The sequence below is a fragment of the Alosa alosa genome, chromosome 20 (genome assembly GCF_017589495.1).
Source record: "Alosa alosa isolate M-15738 ecotype Scorff River chromosome 20, AALO_Geno_1.1, whole genome shotgun sequence".
Lineage (NCBI taxonomy): Eukaryota > Metazoa > Chordata > Actinopteri > Clupeiformes > Clupeidae > Alosa > Alosa alosa.
Window position 1 is genome coordinate 12,905,767 of NC_063208.1, and position 11,199 is coordinate 12,916,965.

The 11,199-nt window shown below is 42.1% G+C and overlaps 1 pseudogene; it reads right to left on the bottom strand.

Annotated features, from left to right (window-relative positions):
• Positions 1-3,239: 3,239 nt before the first annotated feature.
• On the bottom strand, positions 3,240-6,847 carry LOC125284894 (annotated as a pseudogene).
• Between the last annotated feature and the right edge of the window lie 4,352 nt (positions 6,848-11,199).

Here is an 11,199-nt window from a genome sequence, read left to right on the forward strand (position 1 = left end):
AGTGGAAAACATATTTTATTTCCATCTCTGATACATACGTACACTCATACACACACGCACACACATTTCTTGAATTTCCCCATGGGGATCAATAAAGTATCTATCTATTTATCTATCTATTTTGCGTGAAGTCACTACTATGTTCTCCACCCCTGATATTTGAATAGGGCCCCTCAGTCAAATAACACGAGTTAAGTTATGTAATATGTCTTAACAGGGCCCCTCAATCAAATTATGGATTATGTTATTCACCCCTGATATCCGAATGGAGCCCCTCAGTCAAATAATACAGGTCACATAAATATGCTTTGTAATGAACATCTTTTTTCACAGCAAGATGCCTTAAATCTGTTGATGGTTATGTCATCTTTGTAAGTCTCAATCTGTCAATTTCTTTCCACAAACTCATCAGAAGTCATCATTTAATCATTAATGCTATCATTTTATTTTTCATGCCCCCGGACCCCCCTACAATTGTTGAGCTACTAATGTTGAGGTGGGCAAGGCCCAGGGGCCCTTTCCATGTCTGTGCCCAGGGGCCCAGTGGCTCATAATCCTTCCATGCCACGGGGTAAAAACACTGGTCTTGTTAGCATATATAAAGACAAAGCTGTTCTGTCTTTAATATAATGACATTAAGGGCCCTATCATGACAGTCTAAATCGCATGGTCACTGGCGAAAAGCTTATTTAAATTTAGCGGGATGTCCAGTCCACAGGTGTGTTTTCATTATCAAACGTCGGACTGATGGCGCAACCAGGTGTTCCTAGGTTTCTTCAAATCAGTCATGGATGTGTTTTGGGCGTAACATCATTTAAACCAATGAGAATGACATCTGTCATTCCCTTTAACAGCGAGCAGGGCAACTTTAAACAGCGCATCGGTATTTTCGTAGGCTACAACTAGTATTAGTATTAGCTTACCCCAATAATGTTCCAATGACTGAATAAAAAAACCTTTATCCTGCAGAGGAGGAGGAAGCACGTTCGTGGATGAGAAGGTGTGTTGCACCCGCCCATATCACTGTGGCTATTAATGCGCTCTTAAAGTCACACTATGCAAGATTTTCACCTTTATGAAGCCAATTTGAGTCCCTACCGAGAAAACCAGCCTTGCAACTTCCAAGAGCGGCGCCCCACTAAATCTCGTGAAACATTACCTTTGTCAGTAGATATAGCTCTTTGGAGACGGTTTTTTGCCTGTTGTTAATCTTTCACCTCCACAGCAAAAGCATTTGCATTGTGTACAGGAGGGCTAAGTCACAAGAAGTTTGCTATTTACAATATCAGAGTAACATAGAAGTACATTGCGACTCTAAAGGGAGCTCTGCACTCGCCAAAAATACCTAAACCTGCATACCTTTAAAATAACATACAGTATAAACAACTCACAATGGACTTCTGATCAGGTTTTTTTTTGGTCAGTGGTGTAGCCTAATGCATTTTAGGTAGTGCTGTCAAACGATTAAAATTTTTAATCACGATTAATCGCTGAATTCCTATAGTTAATCACAATTAATCACATATTTTATCATATGATTAAAATTCTATTATTTTGCATTTCTGAACTTTCCAAGAGTCCATATTAACAATAAAGCAATTATTGTTTATCTTGATTGGGATTCAAATGAAAGCAAAGCAAGTTACTTTATTAACTGAACTTTAAGACATAGGTCTATTTGATTATTTCAAATCAAATTTTAAAAGATGTGCAGCAGACCTGAGGCAACACATATTCTTCAGACAGGGGCGCAGCTACCCATTTTTTGAGGGGTATGCAACAACAAATTGGCCCCAAAAAAAAAAAAAAAACAACAACAACAACTAAAGTAAAACAAAAGGCCAATAATTTACAGAATTTATTAGTGTAAATTATTATTTTTTAAGAAATTCTGCCAATTTGAACTTGAAGTATTGTCAAATGGTGCATTGTCACTTTAAGACTTTAAGAGAGTCTAAACGGTTCTCATAACGTCCTTTTGCCAGCTGTTGCTCACAAAGGATAAGGCTGATCCAACACGGGCCTTTGTTTGCCACATTATCAGCACAATATTAGGCTATTAATATTACAGTAGGATTGTTAGGAAATGGAAACATGTAATGAGTTGTTGCTAGCGTGACATTTCTGTTTTAAAAAGTTTCCATTAAAAGTTCAGTATGAGCATGGTAGCCACCTAGCTATCTTAATGGAATAGGTTAATGTTTCAATCGGCATATGCTTAGCAAACGCTAGTCTGTTAACATGAATATTTGCAAGCCTCCAAGCACAGACATCATACTTTAAATCCTACCTGTTGCTTTTCACCATCCACTTATTGACATGCCCCCACGGTGCTGCGCCCCTATGCGCCGCATATAGCGCATACCCACTTTTTGCGCCACCGTCTTCAGAAATATAGCTGATATAAACTGAAATAAATGCTACTGCAGAAGTGCATGCACAAAATGTAGGCCTACACACATTATAAAGGGCATAACAAACAGAAAATATTATATTCATACTATATTCATTATCTTTGAGTTCCGTTGAAAATAAGGAACTTTTCAACATGTGTGCATTGTCATTTTATAGGCCTACAGTTTATGGTGCACTGTCACTTGCCACACACATCAACGCCGACGTTTTTAACAGGCAAACAATGGATGAACAATCGATTTTATGGAGCAGCGACCAAATATAACTGAATCGTGATTACACGGCTGCAAAGTGCAATGCTGGTGTGCAGAGTTGTATTGAAAAGAATGGAATCTAATGTAAATTAATGTCGAAAGCAGAGTGCATCGCAAATAGTAGCAGCCAAAGAGGAATGTTGATAACAGAACAAGTGACGGTGAAAAAATCTTTGGCGGCACACAACTAATGCGTCAGCCTAGGCTACGACTCTTTGGCCGGCTCGTTAGCCCAACAGTGTGTGCAGCATGCCTTTACGTAGCTAACGGCGCATCATCATAAAGATACATTTGATCTGCATCACGCCGCATTTTAGCGGAAAACATGTTAACATTATCATTGAAAGACAGCTAGTAATCACACGTTGACGTTACATCTAGTTATTAATTCACAGGACATTCAATCATTTTACTAACACGGCAGTTATGAAGAATTGTGTTTATGTAATTTACTCATGTCGAAACGATGTACATTACTGTAATAACTTCGTACAAACAAACTGTCTCACTGTAGTCTAGACTGTTAAGTATTTTTAATCTTTAACGGTTACACAGGTGACCACATCGGACTCTGCTATGCTTCGAACTCATGTAGAATCGCACTTCTTCTACCTTAGCTTAACGGTACCCAAACACTATAACTAATGTTGGAGCGCCATCTCCTGGGCAACTCCTAAATAATTCTGACACTAAAACCTAGGATATCACATCTCCCCCACCTTTAAGCGAAAAACTCATTATATGCTTAAGGCCTGTGTCACATGCTCTCCTAGTTTAAACAGGTGTCAACAATACAAAGGTCATAAACATCTCAACATTTCAACATCTTTTTTTTTTTTTTTTAAAACAAGTTCCTAACTAGGAAGGTACGTCCTTCCAGTGAGATCAGAGCGCATTGTTGCTCTATTCCTGGAAAAGATCTCACTCTATCTAACAAAGTCTTTTAGATGCGGAGGTGACCGTCTCCCCCGCTCTGAGCGTCGCACCTCTGTGACCACTGGTGGACCTGGTGGAACTTCGACCCCTAATGTAGACTGCTGATCCGGCTCACTCACAGGTTGTTCTTCTGTCTCTGCCGTCCCTGTTGCCTCAGAGCCCACAGCACCATCCAGACCTGACAACAGCTCCAATTCTCCCTCAGGCTCTTGATTTGGCACAGTGTCAGATAATCTGGCTCTCACTTGATCCACATGCCTCTTCATTGTTTGGCCACTTCCAATGATGACAGTATATGACACTGGACCAGAGGCATCCTGAATGACAGCAGGGATCCATTTAGGACCATAAGAGTAGTTTCTGATGAACACTTTATCCCCTGGTGAGAAACTTCTCAGTCTTTTGCTTGTGTCATGGGCCTGTTTTTGTTTCAGTTGCTTTTCCTGCACTTTTGATTTCATGTCTGGCAGCAGCAGGTCAAAAACAGATCGGAGTCGTCGTGCCATCATCAACTCTGCCGGTGAGAGACCTGTTGTCGCATGAGGCGTGATACGGTAACTGAACAGAAATCTTGACAACCTGGTTTGCACCGAATCACCTTTCATCTTTTTCATCCCCTCTTTGAAAGTTTGGACCGCCCTCTCTGCCAGCCCATTCGAAGAAGGGTGGAATGGTGCTGACCTCACATGCTTGATGCCATTTTGTTTCATGAAGGACTCAAATTCAGCACTTGTGAAACACGTTCCATTGTCAGACACCAACATTTTCGGTAATCCAAAAACACTGAAACTCTGCCTTAGCTTTTCTATAGTAACCTGGGAAGTGGACGTCTTCACTGGGTAGATGTCTAGCCATTTAGAGTACGCATCCACAATCAACAGAAACATCTCACCTTGGAAGGGCCCTGCGTAGTCCACATGGATCCTTGACCATGGCGACTCTGGCCACTCCCAAGGATGTAACGGCGCGGTGGGTGGTGACTTGCGGTGTTTTTGACACTCCTCACATGACATCACTTCCCTCTCAACATCCTGATCCATTCCAGGCCACCATACATATGATCGAGCCAGTCCTTTCATCCTTGACATGCCAGAGTGGGTTTGATGCAGCAGCTTTAGAATTTTTTCTCTAACTTTGGTGGGTATAATTACTCTAGCGCCCCAAAGTATGCATCCGTCCCGTACACTTAGTTCCATCCTTCGCTGATAAAATGGCTTTACACTGGAATCTACCTCTGTCGGCCACCCTTTCAGCACGTGAGAATGTACTTGGGACAATATTACGTCTTTCGCTGTCCAGCGCTTAATCTGAGTCGTGTCTATGAGTGTATCATCCAGAAGATCCATTGACTTTCTTTTTTCCTGGTTTGACACACAGCCTACTTAATGCATCAGCATTTGCATTCTGTTTTCCTTACTATTATATTCATAGGCACTCAAATGCACAGCCCATCTTTGAACTCTTGGGGACCCCATCTGTGGTATGGGTTTTTTTTCATTGAAGAGAGAGATCAATGGCTTATGATCTGTGTGGATTGTAAACGCTCGTCCATAAAGGTATTTGTGAAATTTCTGAATACCAAATATAACTGCCAATCCCTCTTTGTCTAATTGTGAGTACCTCTTTTCAGCAGGCGACAGTGTTCGTGACATGAACCCCAAAGGACGTTCACTGCCATCTTCCATCAGGTGTGATAAAACAGCACCTACCCCGTAAGGTGAAGCATCACATGACATGATCAAATCTCGGTCAGCCGAGTAATGGACTAACACTTCTGCTGAGTTCATTAAGGCTTTAGACTTTTGGAAGGCCTCTTCCTGTTCTTTGTGCCATTTCCAGTGCACATTGTGCCGTAAGAGTTCATGTAGAGGGGCCAACAGGGTTGCCAGATTGGGGAGAAATTTGTTGTAGTAGTTTAATAAACCTAAATATGATTTAAGTTCAGTGACATTCGAGGGAGGGGGCGCCTCCATGATGGCTTTCACTTTTTTCTTCACAGGATGAAGCCCCTGAGCATCCACCCTATGTCCCAGATACTCCACTTCCTCTTGTAGGAACGTGCATTTGCTCCTTTTTAAACGCAATCCTGCCTCTTCCAGCCTAGTCAAAACCTCCTCCAGCTTTCTCAGGTGGTCTGCCTCATCCACTCCACTCAGGAGTATGTCATCAAGGTATACTGCCACTCGTGGAATCCCTCTTAAGAGACCTTCTATGGTTCTTTGAAAAATGGCGGGAGCGGAAGCAACTCCAAATGGGAGTCTATTGTATGTAAACAGCCCTCTGTGTGTATTAACTACCAAGTATTTCTTAGACTCTTCATCCATGAGTATTTGTTGGTATGCGTGACTCATATCTAATTTAGAGAATTGTTTCCCGCCTGACAGCGCTGTGAATAGATCTTCCACCCGGGGTATTGGATATTGTTCTAGTGACGACACCGTATTTACGGTCAGCTTGTAGTCTCCACACAGTCTTATATGTCCATCCGGTTTCACGATGGGGACGACAGGTGCAGCCCATTCTGCCCATTTCACCGGTGTGATAATTTTCTCTTTCAACAGCCTGTCTATTTCTTCCTCAACCTTGGCCCGCATGGCATATGGGACTGACCGAGGGCGGAAGAAACGAGGAACTCGCGTTAGCCTTATGCGTGAATAGTGGCCTTGGTGCCTTTCAGCGTGCCCAATTCTTCTTTAAACACGTTCTCATGTTCGCTTAACACTTGCTGTAGTGTTTTTGTCTCTGTTTTCATATGCTGTAAATCACAGGCTTTGCGGCTGTCTTTTATTTTTTTCCAATTTATTTTGATTTTCTCCAACCAGCTACGCCCTAGTAAGCTGGGGCCGTTTCCTTCAACCACCACAAGGGGCAGCGTGCAGCTTTGCTTCTTGTATTTAACTCTGACTGATGCAACTCCTATCACCTTAACAGGGTCGCCTGTATAAGTCTCCAAGTGAATTTTCACTGGCTTCACTTTGGGGCATTTTGTATCTTTCCACAGCTTTTGTAATGTCTGCTCATTCATAACAGTGAGACTGCAGCCGGTGTCTATTTCGAAACAAACACCTTTCCCATTAATTTTCATCTCAACCATGTAGGGGTCTACTCTTCTTAAATGTACGTCGCTCATTTGGCCTAATCGAAACTTCATGCAATGCAGTGTGAGTGTCTCTTCGTCTGAGCTATCACTTTCACTGGTGTCCTGCCTTTCATGCACATTGTGCGAACGGTGGTATGAGCCCCGCTTCTTTTCGCTCTTTACATCCCCATGTTCTTTGCTTCCCTGATTCAGTGTGTTTTTTCCACGGCACACTCTTGCAATATGTCCTACTTTACCACACGCATGACATTTCTCTTGTTTGAATTTACAGTTTGCCGCATTGTGTCTGGTTCCCTTGCACCGATAACACTCATTCCCTGCTTCTTTGAAAGCACTAGACTCCTGTGTACCTTTCTTTGTTTTAATGAATTTCACGGACGCACTTGGATTTTTCAGATCCTGGGCATTTTTGTTTGCAGTCTCTACTGCTACCGCAATGGACAACGCTTTGTCAAAAGTTAACTCTGTTTCTGACAGCAGACGTCTCTGAATGCGCTCATCATTGATCCCGCACACGAGCCTGTCCCTCAACATTTGCTGTAACTTGTTACCATAGTTGCAATCCTGCGCTAGCCGGCGCAGCTCTGCTACATATTCCATTACAGATTCTTCTGGTTTCCGAGTGCGTGAATCAAATTTGTATCGTTGTACAATTTCGCTAGGCTTTGGATGAAAGTGATTTTTTAACAATGCCACCAGTTGCTGGTAAGTTTTGTCCTTTGGCTTATCTGGGCTTACGAGGCTCCTCATCAAACTGTATGTGGTTGGCCCAACGACACTTATGAGTATGGCTCTTTGCCTATCTCGGTCGCTAATCTGATTGGCCGCAAAGAACTGCTCCATTATTTCACAGTATTCCTCCCATGTCTGATTTTTTACATCAAACGCCGCTAGCGTGCCAATAGTAGCCATTCTTCCTCCGTTATTTCTCTCTCTCTCTTACCAGTTCAAGTCACGTTGTTTCTCCCTCACTTTGTTAGCAATCCCACACTGCAGCACTCACGTCTGATTTGCATTTCAATCTTCAAGCCTCCACCTCAGCGGTTAAATCCTCGTCGCCAAAAAGATGTAATAACTTCGTACAAACAAACTGTCTCACTGTAGACTGTTAAGTATTTTTAATCTTTAACGGTTACACAGGTGACCACATCGGACTCTGCTATGCTTCTAACTCATGTAGAATCGCACTTCTTCTACCTTAGCTTAACGGTACCCAAACACTATAACTAATGTTGGAGCGCCAAATCCTGGGCAACTCCTAAATAATTCTGACACTAAAACCTAGGATATCACAATTACCAACCTTATTCGTTTGCAATACCCCATGTATTATACAAATTTAGCATGTAGCTGCTACACTTACCATAATATCCCATGCAAAACGGTTAGCTTGCTAGCTAGCTAACTGTGGAATGGAACAGAACGTTGCAGACCAGCAGTGGACAGTAGAGCCTACACTGCTTACTTCACCCCTAAGTAGCTAAACAGTTAGTTGTAGAAACTACTTTCCCTAGCTAAGAAAGTACTTAGCCCTCTGACCAATGTTGCATGTGTAATTCAACGATACCACAATGATTTGCATTTCAATGAAAATTCTGAAATGTATATAATTTTTCCTTTTCACTAGTCTTTTGAATTATGTAGAATGTCTTACAGGCATTGGATCCAAAGCTTTGTATCATTTGTGGGAAACATTTTGAAAAGGGCAAGAAAAAAGATCCCTATGTCCAAAACCCTACAGTAGAAGGCCTCCAACGCATACTTACCCTTGCCCAGCAGAGAGAGATGGTGATGTCCATAAAACTCTGGCTCCATATACAGATGATATTCCTCCAAAATCAAAGTTTTATATCATGTATCATGTAGAGTGAACTACTGCAGTAAGACAAAAATCAGTGAGCAGCAGCAAGTTGCAAATGTTGAGAGTGAGAGCACATCTGCACCAAGAAGGCTGAGTAGGATTGAAATAACAGCATTTCAAATACAGAGATCATTCATTTAATTTCATTGAATTTCATTTGTGGGAAGGCCAGCTCTAGATCAGAACCTCTGACAGCCAATTCGACTGGTACAGGGGCAATGTAAATTATAGGCCAAGTATACTTGCATATACAAGGAATTTGGTCTCTGCATTTATCCCATCCGTGAATTAGTGAACACACAGAGCACACAGTGAACACAATTAGGTGAAGCACACACTAACCCGGAGCAGTGAGCTGCCTTACTACAGCGGCGCTCGGGAAGCAGTGAGAGGTTAGGTGCCTTTCTCAAGGGCACCATGGATGTGGGCATGGGAGAGCAGTGAGGGGTTAGGTGCCTTGCTCAAGGGCACCATGGATGTGGGCATGGGAACCACTTCCCCCGCCTTTTTTCCCTTCTGGGTCGGGGATCGAACCGGTAACTCTTCGGTTAGCCCGAACCCCTAACCAGTAGGCCACGGCTGTCCCCAGTACCAGAGACAAGGTCCTTCGGGCAGCTTCTGAATGTACATTCAAATTCTTTCATGCCCAGATCTCTTTGCATATGATGGCAAATACCATGAAATGTGCCTTGCACACTACATCTCTTAACGAAATATAACAGCAGCCTTAGAAAAGAATAAAAAAGCAGACCAATGTCTATAACAAAGCCTTTATTAAGCTCACTGAAGACATTGATAAAACAGTATTGTCCAAAGATATAAAAGTGAGGACTCAATTCTTTGACTAATAGCTATGACAACATACTAAAGACCATTGCTGAGCAAGAAGGTGTGTCTATAGTTCAACACAAGAAATATAGATCCTGGAAACTAAAGGAAAAGCTGATACAGCATTACAAAGACAGGCTTGCATTTGTTCCACGTCCAAGACAGTCAGATTTGATCTGCTCAGATAGTATGACCATATTGTGCACTGAGGGAAGCTGCTAAACTCACAGAAATAACAGTAGACTGAGACTACACTTCCACAGACAAGTCAGAGTCTTTCTGAAATCCAAATATTACACAGGGCTGCAGACATATTGAGGAAAAGCATGGTGTGTTGATTAACATGCCCACAGAAATTACCAAACATGTGATGATAACCCAGCTTCAAAGGAGAATCTGTGTGTTATCCCAATTTGTCATGATCTCATTGAACAGAGCTGTCACATCCATACGCCAATCACACTGGGACTTCCCATTTTGATACATCTTAAGTTTGGTAGTAAGACAGTCATCAATGAGCTCAGTGCAATGGGACACAGTGTTTCCTATACAGATGTTAGGCACTTCTCACATCTTTTGCAGCAGACTAGATATCAAGGACAGAGAGTGGTGTCTACATCCCAACTGGCCCCACTGGAGTTGCTGAACATGGAATTTGTGATGCAGCCATCAGCAACTTTGACCAAAATGAAGACACCCTGGATGTGAAGCGTAAAAGAATGGACAAAATGTACCTGTATACAAGTTTATCTCCATCCATTCATATCAATCGTGTTTAAGGTGGTGAGGGACCTCTGAACCTGAGGAAACCTGTGCTAGGCATTTCTCTGCTGTGGAGACTTGGCCTCTTCGGAACACAACAGACATCATAGCATGAGTTGTACACTTCCCATCCAGGGTGTCTTCATTTTGGCAAAAGTTGTCGATGGCTGCATCAACAATTCCATGGATGTAGACACCACTGTCCTTGATCTATATTTCTTGTGTTGACACACCTTCATGCTCAGCAATGGTCTTTAGTATGTTCTCATAGCTATCAGTCAAAGAGTTGAGAGTCCTCACTTTCCTACCTTTGGACAATACTGTTTTATCAATGTCTTCAGTGAGCTTAATAAAGGCTTTGTTATAGACATCGGTCTGCTTTTTTATCCTTTTCTATGGCTTCTGCTATATTTCATTTAGAGATGTAGTGTGCAAGGCATGTTATGGTATTTGGTATCATGCAGAGATCAGGGTTTTGGACATACTTACAGATCTTTTTCTTGCCCTTTTCAAAATGTTTCCCACAAGCTTTGGATCTAAAGTCTGTAAGACATACTCTATAATTCAAGAGACTAGTGAAAAGGAAAAATTTCAGAATTTTCATTGAAATGCAAATCAAGTTGAACTAGATGTACCGCAGAGTGGTACAAAATATGACCGCCGCCCAGTCCAGCACATTTTTCCCACAAAAATAAATCACGCTGAAAGGCCTATAAGATTCTAACTGTCTCACTAAATTGCATTATCCACACTCAATTATCACTGGTATCTGCTAGACAACAAGTACCAAAACATGATTAGTTCATAGATTTCACATGTAAAATTCATTTTATACAACCCCACCCCCATCTTGCCTGTTCATAATTCTGAGAAATTCTTGAATTGTGTGCATGTGTGCGTGTACATGTTTATGTTTATGTGTGTGGGTGTGTGTGTGTGTGTGTGTGTGTGTGTGTGTGTGCGTGCTTGTGTGTGTGCCTGCGTATGTGCCTGTGTTTGCATGCGTACATATGTCTACTGTGTGAGTATGTGTCATACGTATG